The sequence below is a fragment of the Cryptotermes secundus genome, unplaced genomic scaffold, assembly GCF_002891405.2.
Source record: "Cryptotermes secundus unplaced genomic scaffold, Csec_1.0 scaffold381, whole genome shotgun sequence".
Lineage (NCBI taxonomy): Eukaryota > Metazoa > Arthropoda > Insecta > Blattodea > Kalotermitidae > Cryptotermes > Cryptotermes secundus.
The window spans coordinates 452,678-470,050 of NW_019731574.1; the positions used below are offsets into that span (position 1 = coordinate 452,678).

General features: G+C 41.9%; 1 long non-coding RNA gene across 1 annotated transcript in view; it reads left to right on the forward strand.

The window, feature by feature from the left end:
- The first annotated feature begins 2,260 nt into the window (after nucleotides 1-2,260).
- Nucleotides 2,261-17,373, forward strand: part of LOC117282537 — a 400,895-nt gene continuing 385,782 nt past the window's right edge. Inside the window, exon 1 of the long non-coding RNA XR_004513304.1 lies at nucleotides 2,261-2,493. This is a non-coding gene — a long non-coding RNA (uncharacterized LOC117282537). The remainder of the gene's footprint in view (nucleotides 2,494-17,373) is intronic.

The window sequence follows — 17,373 nt, forward strand, 5'->3', positions numbered from 1 at the left end:
AGACTGCTGTCTTCTGGGAGATACCACTATATAGTCCAATGTAAACAAGCTATCCTGCCTGCTTGATGCTGATTTATGTTTTAGTATATTCTTCACTACTGTTCCTCCAAAATGTTGGTTGACTTTCACTGGACTGCATGGAATTACAAGTATATTCCAAAAGATAGAACTCTTCACAGTTTTAATGTCTTGAAGATTCCATGGTCATGATTTGAGCAGAACACCTCCAAAGAATAAGTGAAATATGTTACCATCTTACTTTTTTTCAATTTTAGTTTAGAATTTTTATACAAAGTTTTGTATTTCATCCATAAATATTCTTGCAGCAGAGTCCATGAAAAGTGAATAGTCACTCAGCTAATCAAATTACCTGCCAGAACGAGGAGATTCATTGCTTTGTTCCCAAGATCTTGCAACTAATCGCTATCATTAAACAGATTAATGCAGCCCATATCATCATATTTGTTTAGGATACATTTTAATATTATGGAATATCCTATCTGTAGCTGGGGGCACGCGGTAGTGTAGTTGGTTGAGACACTGTGCTATAAGCAGGAAGGCTCCAGGTTTAATTCCTGATGAGAACACTGAATTTTTCAGTTGATCTAATTATCCCAGCTGCATTATGGCCCTGGGGTTTACTCAGCCTCTGACAGAAATGAGTACCAGGAATCTTCCTGGAGGTAAAGGGCAGCTGGCACATTAGGATGACAACCTTACTGCTATCTGTGAGCCAGTTATCTACAAAATGTAGGAGCCTCAACATCTCTCAACCCTATGGGCCTCCACGTCCTGTTACAGGGAGAACTTTACCTTACCTTTACCCATCTATACCTAGGTCTTCCAAGTGGTCTCTTCAACTTCCCTCATTGAATCATTATATACATATATTTCCATGGCCACCTCCAGAATTTTTCACAAGGGTGTCGAGGGTGCTACCAGGAAATTCACTTACAAGGTATGTTTAACCCAGTTAAAACCACTTTTACTAATCGCCCTAGACTGTTCAGGATAAAGTAAAAAAAAAGTAAAGCTATCCCTGTAACGGGCCATGAAGGCCCATAGGGTTGTGAGACGTTGAGGGTCCCACATTATCTAGACAATAGAAGTATGATTCTTTAAAGAATGCTTGCAATTTTTTTGACGTTAATATTACATAGAACTGCCTCTGTGGTCTAGTGGTCAGAGTTCCTGGCTACTGATCCAGAGGTTCCGGGTTCGATTCCTGGCGCTAACAGATTTTCTGAGAAGTAGTGGATCTGGAACGGGGTCCACTGAGCCTTGTGAGAATAATTGAAGAGCTATTTCAAGGAAATAGCGGCTCCGGTCTAGAAAACCGAGATTAACGGCCGCGGGATTCGTTTCGCTGCTTGCGGACTACAGACCACGGAAAAAAAAAACAATATTACATAGAGGTGTTTCCTTTTTCAGTTTCATTTTTTTTTCCAAAAGACCTTGGGAAAAGGGAATGCCCGGCGTCTCCCCACTCTGCCAGTGGTCATACAGTTGCCCCCCCCCCTGTCGTGTCTTTGATTCGGCCACCCTAATATTTGAATACTCATAATTATGTAGAACAGAGTTTAATATTTCAAAATTCAGAATTGATACAAGTTTTGCTGTGTTGTGGAAGTAGTTATAGCATCCGACCGTGGCGGCGCAGGTCCGACACAAAGTTAGGTCATAAGTGCTCCATATTCATTAATCATTCTATCGTAGACCCTATATAGTCGCGATTTCTTCTTTAATTGCTAGTGGGGTGGGACTAAGTCCCTTGTACTGCGGCCACTTCTTGCCTATTGTACCAGCCCCAGATGATAGGTGAGGGTGATTGTGGAGCAATTGCCGGAATGAATATTGGCAGGGGAAACCGAAGTACTCTGAGAAAGCCTACCCCAGCCCCACTTTGTCCACCACAAATCCCACTTGATCGAACCCGGGCCGCCGCGGTGGAGAGCCAGCGACTAACAGCTTGAGCTATGACGCGGCCCCTATATAGTCGCGATACTGGCAGCATCGTTAAATAATCAAGTTTAGGAAGCGGCTAGAAGTATGTGAGTAAATTCAGGCGCTGTCGTATTTCGGATTTCTTTTTTGTGTGTGTGTGTGTTATTGTCAGTCATTAATTCACGATCTTGTTCTGGTACTCGTCAAGATAAAGAAAAGTACATTAAAGTGTACATTCAAAATGTGGCGGGTATTCTAGAAGCAGTTTTCCCGCCATATTCCGTGTCGCGACGGAAATTCCCGAACACATCCGATTGCAGGATGCCACTTGTTCGCATAGCTTCTTTGCATGGAAGACCGGGACGGGAGTGAAGTTAAATTATTTTAAAAACCGTATTAATCTGTGTTGTGTGTATGTGTCGAAGTGCGGGATTATATTTTGTGTTGTGTGTCATAAGTGTGTTATAAGCAGTGTTATACAATATAAATAACATCATCGTAACTGCATACAAAAAGTGGCTGTTTGCTGCCCCATTGGATCACTTGGATGTAAGTGTTTGAAAACGTCTTAGTGCGTAATAACAAATTGAAGATAACTTGTAGTATTGATAATGTATAAGTTGAAAGTTCTAGTAATTAAGTATTTTGGATTTAAGGTAAATGGTGACTAGTTTCATTTGAAACAATTCCTTTGACCTTGAAACTAGACTGAATATGAAACTACGCTTTCAGGTTGATAGGTCTGCGATGATGTTATGATGTAGTTTACAGTAACACTGTTGGTAGCTTTGATTCTGTAAGTACATGAAAATGTTAGTAGTAAAAGTAGAAATGTCTGGGGTTGTGTTACGGATAGAAACATGAAACGATAATATTAAAACTAAATGTAAATGGGGTGTTAAAGGGGTGGTTCTCAAACCACAGGTCAGGCGGCACATATCAGCGTCTCAGGGGCCATTAATTTGGCCCTGAAGTGTCTTGAGAATTATCTTTTTAAATAGCTACAGTTCGGAATAGCGCAGTCGGTATAGCTACTTGCTAAAGGTTCGACAACCGAGGGGTTGGAGTTCGAGTCCCGGGCGAGTAAAGAATTTTCTCTTCTCCACATCGTCCAGACCAGTTCTGGGTTCCACCCAACCTCCTATCCATTGGGTACCAGGGACCCTTTCCCAGGGGGTAAAGCGGCCGGGGCGTGAAGCTGACCACTCACCTCCAGCTAGTGCCGAGGTAAAGAAAATGTGAATTTATACATGCACTCCCCCAAACGCCTTCGTGGTGTAGTGCTTAAATAGTTAAGCACAGGAACAACTTTGCCTTACAAATAAAAAACTCCGTCGCTTTAGTCCGCAAGCGAACCATACCGACCGAGTGACTGTCGCTTGTCGACGAAGTTAATGCCAACTTCAGGGGATAGTGGGTGTAGCGTGGTCAGCGCAACGAATCTCCACGGTCGTTAATTTAGGTTTTCTATACCGGAACCATTATTTCCTAGAAATAGCTCTTCAGTTATCCTCACGAGGCCGAGTGGACCCCTTTCCAGATCCACTACTTAGAAAATCTGGTAGCACCAGGAATCGAACCCGGGACCTCTGTATCTGTAGCCAGGAACTCCGACCAGTAGACCACAGAGGCGAATTCAACTTTACCTTACAGTTTTTAAAATGTACTCCGAGCCGAGGTCTGGAGATCCCGTTGGTGATAGGTTAGAGAACAGCCACATAGATACGCTGGAACCTATTTATAATTGTTTTACAACATGGTGGCCGTGTACTTTAGTCCATTTAACACAGGCCATGTAAGGCAGAACTTGAGTGCATGTTTACATTGACTTTGTAAAACACAACCTATCCTGATTTGTTTTTTTTTATTGCTAGTGGGGTGGTACTAAGTCCTTTGTACTGCGGCCACTTCTGGCCTATTGTACCAGCCCCAGATGATAGGTGAGGGTGATTGTGGAGCAATTGGTGGAATGAAGATTGGCAGGGGAAACCGAATTACTCGGAGAAAACCTTCCCCAGCTCCACTTTGTCTACCACAAATCCCACTTGACCAGACCCCGGGATCGAACCCGGGCCTCCGCGTTGGGAAGCCAGCGACTAACCGCTTGAGCTATGGCGCGGCCCATTTTGATATGTTATCCATTGAATTCATACGTATTGAAGAAACAAGGAGATGTTTTCAAATCCGAAGGGAAAACATGTTCAAGCTTTGGTGACACAGCTTATGTCTGTAAATAGCATACCGACGCCATTAGATCGTTAGAGAGAAGATTTGATGATACACACTTACAAACAGACCATTCTTATAACAAAATTAGCATCATTTAGCTGAGTCATAGAGCTGTCCATAGTCGTTTAACTGGTCAATAAATTCTCCATATTTCGTGAACCCATAAGGTTCGTTACTATGTCGTTAAGAGTTCGCCACTAGTCAGTGTCCTGTGCTGTAGGACACCAAAGCACTATCCGGGAATTGAGTGTGGGAAGCATTGGTCTTTACTTCGCTTCACACCGCGCACAGCTCAATATTCGCTAGGTATTGTGCGCGATTTGTATTATACTACAATCGTCTCAGGAAGACGGAAAGGAACGAAGGTCGTCGAACGCCGTAATTCAGCCAATGTATGCAGTGATAACGAAGGCGAGGGGACGTATCGTATAGGCACGCAGTCCGCTTCGCTAGCAGAGGTACATGCAAGTAACTTAATGCGCAGTTTGAACAGGACACCTGCTCTCATGGGATGCTCGAAAACAGACTGTGGATTGTTCGATATCAGGATATATAGGATGAAAATGTTCATGAAATCCGACACATTCATTTTATATACTACATTCAGAGAAGATCGTTGCATTGGACCCCCTGCTTGCTTGTGAGGGATGAAGAACCGAGAAGTAAACGTGTTCACTGTTGCCACTATTAATGCTTGAATGGTAAGAACAGAAGATGGAGAGTGGGTACAGAAGAAACATGTAAGGCAACTTTGCTCAGTAACTGTGTCCACAGAGGTGACAGCACCACCGAACTGGACCAAATGTGAGTGCTCCTTGCAGTACAGACGAATCTCTCCGTTTCGTTTGCATTTTCACTGCCTCATCTGTTCAACTTCCCACAAATCGTTCACTCATCCGGGAGGTAAAGTCGGATGAACGTGGCTGTGTATGTGGGAGGCTGTCGGATGGTCCGATGTAAGCTATAGGCGTAACTTAAAATTGTAGTGTTAATTCTGTGTATATTTGCTACTGTGAAATCTGTTAATATTTCAACTTGAAGTCTCATAATCTTTTTACTTAAACTTTCGTACTATCAACTTCCATTGTTCTCACCCGTATACCTTTCCAGCCCTACATGCTATCGAACGGTGCATCAAGGCTGGCGTTTAACGTCATCTCTTACGAATCACTCACTCATGGAGCTAAGCCCTTCTTGAGAAACCGCCAATTGTGCGCCTGCTCAGGAAGTTCCCAGCATTCTGTGGATCCTGAAGGTTCCTTACCTTGTTCACAAGAGTCATCTGCCGGTATCTATCCCCAGCCAGATCATTCGAGACCTAATCTCTCTAAGATCCATTTTAATGTTGTCCACCCACTTACGTCATTGTCTTCCTAGTGGTCTCTTTCCTTCTGGCTTTCCCACCAATATTCTATATGCATTCCTCTTCTCTCACATTCATGCTACATGCCCTGCCAGTTTCTTACTCCGTGACTTCATCATTCGAATTATACTTGGAGAAGAGTACAAGTTATGAAGCTCCTCATTATGCAGTTTTCTCCGATCTCCTGTCACTTCATCCCTCTTCGGTCCAAATATTCTCAACACCCTGTTCTCAAACACCCTCAGTCTATGTTCCTCCCTTAATGTCAAGAGACCAAGTTTCACACCCCTACAGAACCAAAGGCGAAATTATAGTTTTTTATATTCTAATTCTTCTGTTTTTAGACAACAGACGGAAATACAAAAGGTTCTGTATTGAATGATAGCAAGCATCTCCTACGAATAATACGCACAAATAACAAGTTCTAAACTGTCTACTTCATATGGCATACTACAGTGCACATATCCACATCAAAATATTATCAGTGCTCAAAGAGCAGACTGGATACGCTGAAACTAAAGACTTCTCTCCCGTTCGTGACCTACTACGTAACTTACCTTCACGCAGCGTGTTAACGCTCAACAATTTGCTGCTATGTTAACCGGAAATTGCGTTTGACTCATTCCACACGGTTTTTATATAACTACGCCGACAAGCGGCGGTCGCTCGGTCGGTATAGTTCGCTTGGGGACTAAAATCACAAAAGTTTTTTTGAGTGATAAGTACAAATATATCTGTCAGTACTCCATGTGAGGCCGTAGGAGGGAAATGTTCACACTCCAAGCCGTCTCTGTGTCTTTGTACAGAAGACTGGGTTTGAATTAGGTGTAGTCATGGCTTCTGGCCGTTTCCACGGTTTCATAACAGGGATACTTTTGCAGCGTTAATATTTTTTCCCTTTTCTTTACCATCGCCATTTCTTGCCCTCTTTTTTTCGTATCCGATGTCTTGTGTGGGCGAAAAAGCTTGTTGGTTTCGCCTTGGAGGAAAAGGTCTGGTCATTATTCTGTATCAAACTGAAGCCGCGTTTGTACTTCGCAAATGTCAAGCAGCTTCCGAGATGATTGGTACAACTGTAACGCTCTAGACTTGTATCCGCGAAACATCCGATTCGAATCTCGGGCGGGAAACCGACTATTTTGATTGAGGTTTTCCGTGGGTTTCTTCAGCCTGTCCAGCAAAATGCCCGGATAGTATCTTGGGCACGTATCAGTTGCTTCCTTTCAAATTCATTCTGATTTATTGTGTATCAGTCATCCTACTATGTCTATAGTCTACGTATTGACAGAGTCGTAAAGCACATGACCAAAGGAAACATCAACCGAAACGTCAAGTATAGGGTTTAACGAATTCATGGCATAAGTTAGACCTTTAATATTGTGACATGAGACCTGACAGAGCAGGGAAGCAACAATACCAGAGCCTACTGCTTCCATCTCACGGTCGTCTAGTGGGTGGATACTAACGTTTCGAAAGAATATACTGCCATTGTTTTCAGGATAACTACAGAAGGTATGGTCGCCGCCATCAACATCTCAAGTCTCATATTGCTGTTATTCAGTCTTTTAAAAGTTTATCATTTTGCTGACTCCTGAATAATGAATGATCGATATATATTTTATGCTACAAAAATTTTAGTAGTTAGGTAATTAATGTGGTCTGCTATTACTGGGGATGAGCATAAATCGCAAGAGCTTGAAAACAAACGAAACAAAGCTCGGATAAAACTGTTTACACCTACGAAACTAGTGAACAATTCAGGACATTAAATAACGTTTGTCTTCGTGATTACGTATACAAATCACCGGTTACTGGTATGTTCCTTTTTAAGTTGGTTATTAGATACTCGTACAAAACTATAATTTGGACGTGCTTCTGTATGGGTGCGAAACTTTGTCTCTGACATTAAGGGAGGAATATATACAGAGTGTTGAGGAGAATATTTGAACTGAAGAGAGATGAAGCGACGGAAGATTGGAGAGAACTACATAATGAGGATCTCCTTAAGTTGTATTCCTCTCCAAACATAATTAGAATGATGAAGTCAAGGGGGATGAGATGGGCAGGGAATGTAACACGAATGGGGAGTAGAGGAATGCATACATGATATCGGTGGGAAAGTCAGAAGGGAATAAACTACTAGGAAGACCAATAAATAGGTGGATGGATAATATTAAAATGGATGAAATGGGGTGATATGAACTGGATTGATCTGGCTGAGGATAGGGACCGGTGGAGGGCTCTTGTGAACAGTGTGAAAATGCTGAGAAGTTCTTGAGTTCCTGCACAATTGGCGACTTCTCAAGAAGGGCTCAGCTCCATGTAGTTAGTTAGTTGGTTATTTAACGACGCTGTCAGCGTCGAGACTAAGTAGCGTCAGATGTTAGGTTGATTAACGAGTGTGGAGCAGTTGGTGGAATCTGAATTGGCAAGGGAAACCGAAATACTTAGATAAAACCCGCCCCAGTGCCACTTTGATCCCTACAGATCCCACACGGTCTGGCCGGTGTCGCGTATTGACATGATGTCCAAACGGTAAAGACGTTGATGACGCAACATATCCTGTTACCACGTACTTAGTAGCTGAAATATACGTTCCTGCTCCTCCCCATTTTGTCTAATCCTCCTTGGTGGAAAGCGAGAATCCTATCATTACTCTTCTGAAAGAGGATAAAGAAAGGAATCGAGGTTGAAATCCTAGTCATATATAGAGCAATATACAACGTCGCCATGTTGTGGCATCACCTCTCACTGCCACCTTGATTGTAGCGGCTTGCTACTCAGCGAGACTCAGTGCTTGTTCCTCGTCTATAAAGAAGCTGCGAAACTGCCATCAATTTTGCAGTATTACTTTTATTTGACACTTCGTTTCTGGTCAACAAAATAGTACCGACTTTCTTCTGAGTGCGTGGGAAAGGTGGTCCGTTAACAAGCTGCTTCTGTCTGTTCCACATTCAATCACGAGAGGATTATCTGGAGAAAATAGAGAGGAAGAAACACGAGAACAAAGAGAATTACATAATGAGCTTCATTAGCACCAAAATAGAATGGTGGAGTCATACCTCCGCTCCCCCATACTTCTTAATACAATGATGATTAATTGAATATATCATGTTTTACCAAATACGTACTTTGCGGAGCCAAAATAGTTCTGTTGGTATAGCAACTAAGTAAAATCTGGACGACCGAGGGATCAGGTTTCGATTTTCAGAAGGTATCCTCTTCACAGCTGCCAGACCTCCTTTGGGAACCTCCTATCATCATACTAATGATTATCGGGTGCTCTTTACGCGGGGATAAAGCGACCAGAGCGTCACAATGACCATTCACCTCCATCTAGTGTAGGAGTTACGTGTGAGAGGAAGTGTATATCCATATGACATGGGGCTTGACAGCATTTCTAAATATTATTAAGGTAGATAGATTAGACAGATGGGATGGGTCGGAAATGCGGTACGTCTGTATGCGATGAGAAATGCATAGACCATATGAGAGGTACTGACGTGGATGGCAGTGTAATACTGTACTGGCCAAGAGAAGCCTGCTGTGAGTTATGCTCAGGGTAAAGTCTTGCGGGCCGGTCACGGTAGCCGAGCGGTCTAAGGCGTTCACTCTCTTCGCTCGCTCGGTAGCCGGGATCATGGGTTCGAATCCCACTCAGGGCATGGATGTTTGTGTGCGTTTTTCTGTGTTTGTGTACAGGTAGAGTCCTTGCGACGAGCTGATCACCCGCCCAAGGAGTCCTACCGTATGTCTAAGATTAAAAAAAAACCGAACGGAGAAGTTAATGGAGGTAGGCCTAGGTCCACTGCGGCTGTAGTGCCAAGGAAAAAAAAAAAAGTCCCTCGGAGGAATAATTGTAAACTTGTTAATGAATCTTCGGGTCCTGTAAACACAGGAAAATTGCTGAATATTTATCCTCTGTTAACCGGCTGCCTCTATGGTCTAGTGGTCACAGTTCCTGGCGACAGATCCAGAGTTCCGGGTTCGATTCCCGGCGCTAACAGATTTTGTAAGACGTAGTGGGTCTGCAACGGGGTCAACTCAGTCTCGTGAGGATAATTGAGGAGCTACTTGAATGCAAAAATAGCGGCTCCGGTCTAGAAATCCGAAATTAACGACTGTGGAGATCCGTTCCGCTGACCATGTGACACCATCTATCCACTAAAGCTGGCAATATCTTCGCCGACAAGCGGCGGTCGCTCAGTCGGTATAGTTGGCTTGCTTGCTAGGACCACAGAGTTAGTTAGTTTGTGATATGACGCCTTGTAGTTTTGTAGATATTTATTAAAGATTCGGAGGAACCTGCTTCCATAATCTGGAAGGCAAAAAAAAAAAAAAAACATTGCTCAAGAAATGACGGAACCAACTGAGCAACTATCGGGTTTTAAAGAAACTCCCAGCGCTGTGGATTTAGTTATATTTTGCTTTCCCCACGAGATGGTGACACTTAATCTGCACGGCACACACGTCTTACGAATCATGTGCCTGCATTGCACTATGTATCCCATCCATTAGTTCTTTTGTACGCGAAAAGTGAGGTCACGAACCCTTGAAATGTATGTGTTTGGTAGATTTGAAGTGAGACGGTGTTCCTTGGGGTCCTGCCCCCTACGTGAAGAGAATGTTTCAAATTGGTGTTCCTCCCCAGGTGTTGGCTAAAATTGCCAACGTACTGTGAGATATTTTTACAATTTCTTACCCTGACATGTGTTCCCAGAGGTCGTAATGAGTTGAGATTCTAAGTACGCTCTTTGCCCCAACACAATGAATACTTCATATATTTCGCATCAGATCTGAGGGACGCTGTATCAAAACCCGAACTTACTGTTAATTTACTAGAAGTGTTCTCTTGTATTAGCAAGGTAATTCAGGGTACTGCTCCGTGCTGAACGTCTCAACAAATGCTTATAATCAAAATCACAGACCTTAACGGGAAAAATATTGTTTTTCTTTGTGTGTGTCTTTTTCGAGACCGCCACTGTGGTCTAGTGGTCAGAGTCCCTGGCTACATATCCAGAGGTCAGTGTTCGATTCCCAGCGCTACCAGATTTTCTGAAAAGTAATGGGTCTGGAACGGGGTCAACTCAGCCTCGTGAGGATAATTGAGGAGCTGTTTCAAGGAAATAGGGGCTCCGGTCTAGAAAACCGAAATTAACGGCCGTGACGATTCGTTGCGCTGACCACGCGACACCCTCTGTCCGATAAAGTTGGCGCTAACTTCGCCGACAAGCGGCGGTCGCTCGTTCGGTGTAGTTCGCTTGCGGACTACAGGCCACGGAGTTTGTTTTGTTTCTTTTTCGTACTGTGGTGCTGCTATAAACTATATTTTAGTTAATCCTCACCTTCTTGACAGTTTTATATGGCATCTTGGCTGTCACTGTCCAGCACTAAAACAAAATAATTTCAGACGAATATTTTAATATGATTTGCTAAAGTATTATTGCTGATGTTAGGACGTTTTGAGGTGATTGAACATCTTTCCTTGCATATAACTAGGTCGAGGTTACAAACCAAAACTTAAAATAATTATTTGTTTACGTTTTTGTCCTGTTTATGTTACCATTTTGCGAGTTCAGTTGCAGTTCTCGTGTGTCTGTCTGTTCTCTTTCGAACAATTCGACGGACATTAATGACAATTTGTATGGCCGCGATGCAATTCACGGCTACCCCACATTTTTTACTTCTAATTCCCATCATAATTATGATAATATGACAAATGTGTCAGTTTCTGAGGCGAATGAAATGCTAGCGTTACCGAATACGAGGTCCTGAAATTTTGTGTCGCCAAATATATTGTGGCATGTAGACCACCTGCCAAGTAACAGCTGTGTAAACAGGCGACAGTACAACAGCCGTTGCTAGGGAACAGCTCTGTGGACACGTTGTTACCCCAGCAACGAGTGAACACACAATAATATAAAATATGTTTTCTATGACGTCCGTGCCGAGTCTCTATTGCGACGAATGTGTATCTCACTGACACTGTCATAGTTATTTGTAGTTACTTTCTGTAAGTGTTCGATAAATACGAATACCAATCCAAACCCCGACTATAATGTCACGTGACAATATTGATAAAACGGGGATACACATTTTTATGAAGGCTCTTTTATTAGTGCTAAAAGGATAATAGGGAAAAATCTGTAGTTAACAACTTGTTATAGAATAATTAATGCGCTATTTCAGGTACGGATAAGAAACTTGATAGGAGATTAAGCAGACACGTTTCTTCAAATATTTCTTGGCTCTGTTTTTTTTTATCTCAAGAACAATAAACAGGGCACAGCGAAGTAAACTTTATGACCATGCTTTATAAGTTCTAGACAGAGGAACCATATAATATAGGGTATTATGGATGTATGTGGACTCTGCTGATAAACCATAGGCTGTAATTATATTGTCACGTGTTTCCTAGGCAACACGACAAGAAATTGTATGGGCCTCGGATTTGGACGAATATTTATTGGACAATTACTCTTTACACTCACAAATACAATCACGCGGACTTATAACTTCGTCAGACGTTTCCTCTGCAATGTTACAACACTCTCGCACCGCTATTCTCGGTGAAGCGTCTTCTGGTCTGCTCGGAGCCCAACTGTCCTTAGCTCTCGTCGGATACGAAATCTACTGGTCTCAAAGTCAAAGTCAAAGTCACATTGTGACTGACGGTCAGTCACAGTCAGTAGGTCTTGGTGTCTATCCCCACATGGGGCTCATGACCGGATATTTATTACTGTTTGACACGGTCTTGTTTTTGTGGGGCGCCCTCTCTGACGAGACGACGGGTCTGTCTTTCGTATATACTGCTGGCCCTTGCCAGCGCAGTCTTTCTCGGGTCCGAGTCCCTTGGTACTTGTGTCCATATTTTACTGTCTCAGATTTGAGACTTCCCCTTTCGTCGCCTCCTACGACTCGCAGGGTCACGGTCGTCACGTTGGAGGTATTCCACCCCGTCTCCACTCGTCTGCACTCGGACTGAATAGGGAACACCTTGTCGAAGGGATTCGTTTCGCCCGCTTCTATGCAACGAATTTCCTTTTGCCGCGGGGATACGTGTCTGCCTCAAACAGTTCGTTGCCTAGGTTTGCTAGCTGTTGCTTAGCAGTGGATGCGTTATGACTTCAAGCCGTTGTCATGTAACTGCCCCAAAGAATTCGTTACAAATAACGGTGGAAACCTCACTGTTAGACTTTCATCCACGGGACAGCGTTTCCCTAGGCATTGCGAGCCGTTGACCAGTGATGAACATTTTATCATACGGCCTTCCTGGCGGCACGTCACAATATTTCTGTTATGTTATCGGAGATAGAGTGAAGTCAGAAGCAATATGAACGAGACAATTCATCTCAGATTTCTCCTAGTGAAAAAGATCGAATAAAAACCCAGGTTTTGTCTCTATTCAGTGACGCGATGAAATGCTTAGTTCGGTACATTACCACATAAACATCTGAAATCTTTTCCTCTTTTCATGAAAAGAGACATTTACTGGTTTAATCCTTCTTCCACTACACTACAGATATTACGCCACCCTTCCTGCTATCCATACTGTATAGATATAAACATTTAATCTTAAATGGACGCCAGAATTTCTCTACAACATTGCTTAATTTAATAAGCTTATGGTTATTTTATCTCAAACGTAAATATAAAACTTGCGTTTAAAATAAAGAACTCCTGATTATATGTAAAAGTGTGTATTTTTTATATTTTTGTCATATCGTGGTGTTAAAATTCCAAGCTCCCACACTCGCACACAGACACACACACACACACCAACATACATGCCCACGTATATTTCATTGCCATTTTACTCGTGTGTGTAGTCACGCTCCGTTACAGAGTTTTTACTTCAAACGTAAATTTTTATTTGCATGAAATGGATTATTTAATTGAATTTTAAAATTCTTTGTTTAAAATAAGTTAAGCTTCTTATTCATGAAATGAATTGTATTTTTCTACCACGACAACAACCCCTATTTTATATTTTATTTCAACTTTCATATAGCTTATAATGTTAACAATGTTATATGAAACAATTATGCCGCTAGAGCGCTCTGCTTTCACGTTCTGTTTTGTGCTAACTACGAGAAGGAAAGAACGAGAGAGGAAGAAAGATAGGAAGGTTTATACATTGTCCATTAATGTCTACAAATTGTGACCGTAGTTTCTGTATGCATAAACGTTTTTGAGACCTCAAAATTGCTAATAGTTTGAAATGATAAGTCTGCATGTACATTCTAATTCATGTTACCTGTCCACATTAAAATAATTAGCACTCATTTATATTCAGTGGAAATTTCAAACAAGGTTATTGCAGTTATGGACCAGTATTAATGTTTTAATGATATTCATTAATTTATCAAATGATTTTACATGCTTATAATGAGAAAGAGAGAGAGAGCAAAATAGGAACAGAAAAAAATTCTGGTGTTGGGGGCGGTTTCTGAAATTGCCTGCCTTCCGACCATTTAAATGCAATTAGCCCTGGGGTTTTGCTGACCCTGCCCCCCCCCCGTCTTTGTAATTGCTAGGCCTCAGACCTGGACACGTGACTGGTAAACCGCATTAGAATTTACTGCTCTCAGGACGTTAAGGCTACAAGTTAGCACCACGCATCATCTCACGTTTTAGCACGCAGACTTTTCCGCCCCTTGTAACATCTTTACCCTCTCATTACCTGGGAAGATAGTTCTGGCCTAATTTCCAAAGTGATGTTTAACGTCTAATCAGGAAGAAAGTTCCTTTGAATATCTTATACTTTAATGTGAAGTGAATTATGTACGACTGAACTAAAGTGGCGCAAATTTAAGTGAATTAAATGAGGCAAACCGGGCTAAAATTGAACTTAAAGTAAAGTAAATTAAATTTAAGTTAAAGACAAATTTGAAGATGAATTTGAAGTGAATCAATCTGAATTAAATATAGGCAAATTAAAGTTAACTGAACCGTAGCTAGTTAAGTCAAGTAAATGAAATTGAAATAAATTAAATTACATGAAATAAAATGAATATAACGACGCGGAGGGGATAGCGCAGTCGGCATAGCGACTGGCTACGGGCTACGACCGACAGGTCGGAGTTCGAGTCCCGGTGGGGTAAAAATGTTCTGTTCTCCACGTCATCCAGACCTGTTGTGAGACTTACCCAGCCTCCCATTCAATGTGTATTGAGAGCTCTTTCCCCGGGGATAAAGCGGCCGGATCTTAAAGCTTACCACTCACCTCCATCTAGTGCCGAGGTCAAGAATGATGGAGTCATACTCCCACTTCCCCTTACGTCTTCGTGACATAATGCTTAATTAAACACAGGGACAGATTTACCTTTTTTACACACGGCAGAATTCCTTAGATTTTGAATCAGTCTAAGACCATTTTCGCCCGAAGTGCCAACAAAACCCACCCCATCAGCAGGATTCGAGCTAGTGATACTCAACGTTTGTACCGCTGTCACAGGAATTTGCAAATTAATTACATCACCTAGCATGCTGTATGTTCTAGCAGCACTCAGTGTATAGTGCATGTTGCAGTATATCATGTAGCATAACTGCAAGGGTCCTTGATGAGAAGTAAGTTTGTGAATGTTAGGGAAAGGAATGTGTAAATCACGTGACTCCGGCCATATGCACTGCCGGTGTGGTCCAGCTCTGTGGAATAACCTGTGGTTCAAGAGAAGGCTTTAACTTTTCGTCGCCAGAGTCCTCATATAATTAAAACTTCCTTATAAATGCACATGTTCTCCTCATCCACGTGTATGACACACGTTGAGAATTCAAGGGAGAGATTTACAGTTTGGAATATAAGCTTCCCTACCGTTAAATCCTCACACACAACCCCCTATTTCTTTCCACCTCTTCATGATATTGAATACAAAGATTTTGTTTCGGCAAGCCTGTAGACTTTCATTTGAAAGGCATCTGTTCCAATCCTGTCAGAATTATCTCCAAGTGAATATTTGTGTAATATCTTATTGCAATACGTGGCAGCTTCCTAACAGATCATTACCTATTCATGATATTCGTATCTCATTCACTTGGACACGTCATTAAATGTAAAAATTAATCACTGAAACACGCCCTGTTTGGTGTCATCACAAACAAAAAAAGAAAAACACACTCCGTGACATTTATTCCGCAAACGAACTATACCGACCTAACGACCGTCGCTTATCGGCGAAGTTAGTGCCAAATTTAGCGGATAGAGGGTGTCACATGGTCAGCGAAATGGATCTCCACGGCAATTAATCTCGGTTTTCAAGACCGGAGCCGCTATTTCCTTGAAATAGCTCCTCAATTATTCTCACGAGGCTGAGTGGACCCCATTGCAGACCCACTACTTCTCGGAAAATCAGGTAGCGCCGGAATTGAATCCGGGACCTCTGGATATGTAGCCAGAAACTCTGACCACCAGACCACAGAGGCGGTCACGGTATAATCACATTTGTGTCTAAAAATATTAGTGCGGGAGAAAAGCACGAAAGTTGAATTACCTTTCTCTTGAATTCATGTAATACGCGGTGATGTCGTTCTGTTTTTATATTCTAGATCATGTTTCTTAGAACTGGTTTAAAATTTCAGAGAATAATCCATTGTTCACATTAATCTTGTGCTGTTTCCTAGTAACAGCAGTCAGTGCGACATCATCGATCGATTTAAAATATCTCCGCGTTCGGATTCGAACATGGGACATCTTGAATGTGAAGCAGGAGTGTTAGCCACTACACTGCGCTAGTAAAGGCGCCTTAATCTGCCTTGTGTTGAAATGATCTCTATAATTAGCTGCGTCACATCAGATTTATACCTTAATTGCTTAATTGCTACTGGCGGGATTTTATATGATATATTTTTACTCAGAACGAAACGGTATATAGCACGTTACATGAACACATTATTATCGTGACGCGTAGACCCATTGCTAGGCAACGACTCGGTAAACACATCCTGAAACATACACGCTTAACAATAGGACATCCATTGCTAGGTAACGGATCAATAAACACGCATTATTGCCAACAGAAAATTGTATTTTCCGTTGGGTCCGTGCAGAGGACTTATATAAGACGGAAGGAGAATTGACAGAGTACAATGGAGTACAACGGAATTGGAGTAGGAGATTAGTATAGTGTGGGGAGAACTCGAAAGTGACCAGTAAAAGATTATGATTTGCGAAATGTTATAACCAGTTGTATAAGGGTCCAATAAATTCGATCATCAAATCCAAAACCCGTCTTATTAGTCACGGGAACCCCGGGCACATGACATTATTATTTTTCTCTGTGGCAGACTTACCTGTGTTGTGTTTCGTCGGAAATATTTCATTGATACCCCTAAGGAACTCCTGTAAATCTGTATTATGGATTACGCTACAGATGGTATTTACCGGTGTAGAAACAGTTTATGAAAAACGCATATATCATAATCTGTCCTTTCTCAAATAACAGTAACATATCTGACTCTTATGCTGAAAGTACTTTGTTCGAGTCTCACATAGATCAAAAGTTATCCTGATAGATGTTTTCCTGAATCTCTCAAAGTTAATATCGGAATAATGCAGGATATTCAGAAAGCCGCGTAAGGGTTACAGGATGCTACTTAACCGCTATGCATATTGAAAAAAAAAACACAAACGAAGGCTAATTCTTAAAGTTCTGACTAGTTGTGAAGTAACATATTTCAGTAGCTAGAATTTTTGTTGTGGCCTGGTTTAAACAAACAAAAGGATGTGCTGTTTCATTTGTTGCAGTCACAGACACTGGAAACATTTATCTTGCTGGAGAACTTCTCTTTTCCGTAGTTGGAACAAGACAAAGTTGAAATTTCTCATCAAGATATAGCAG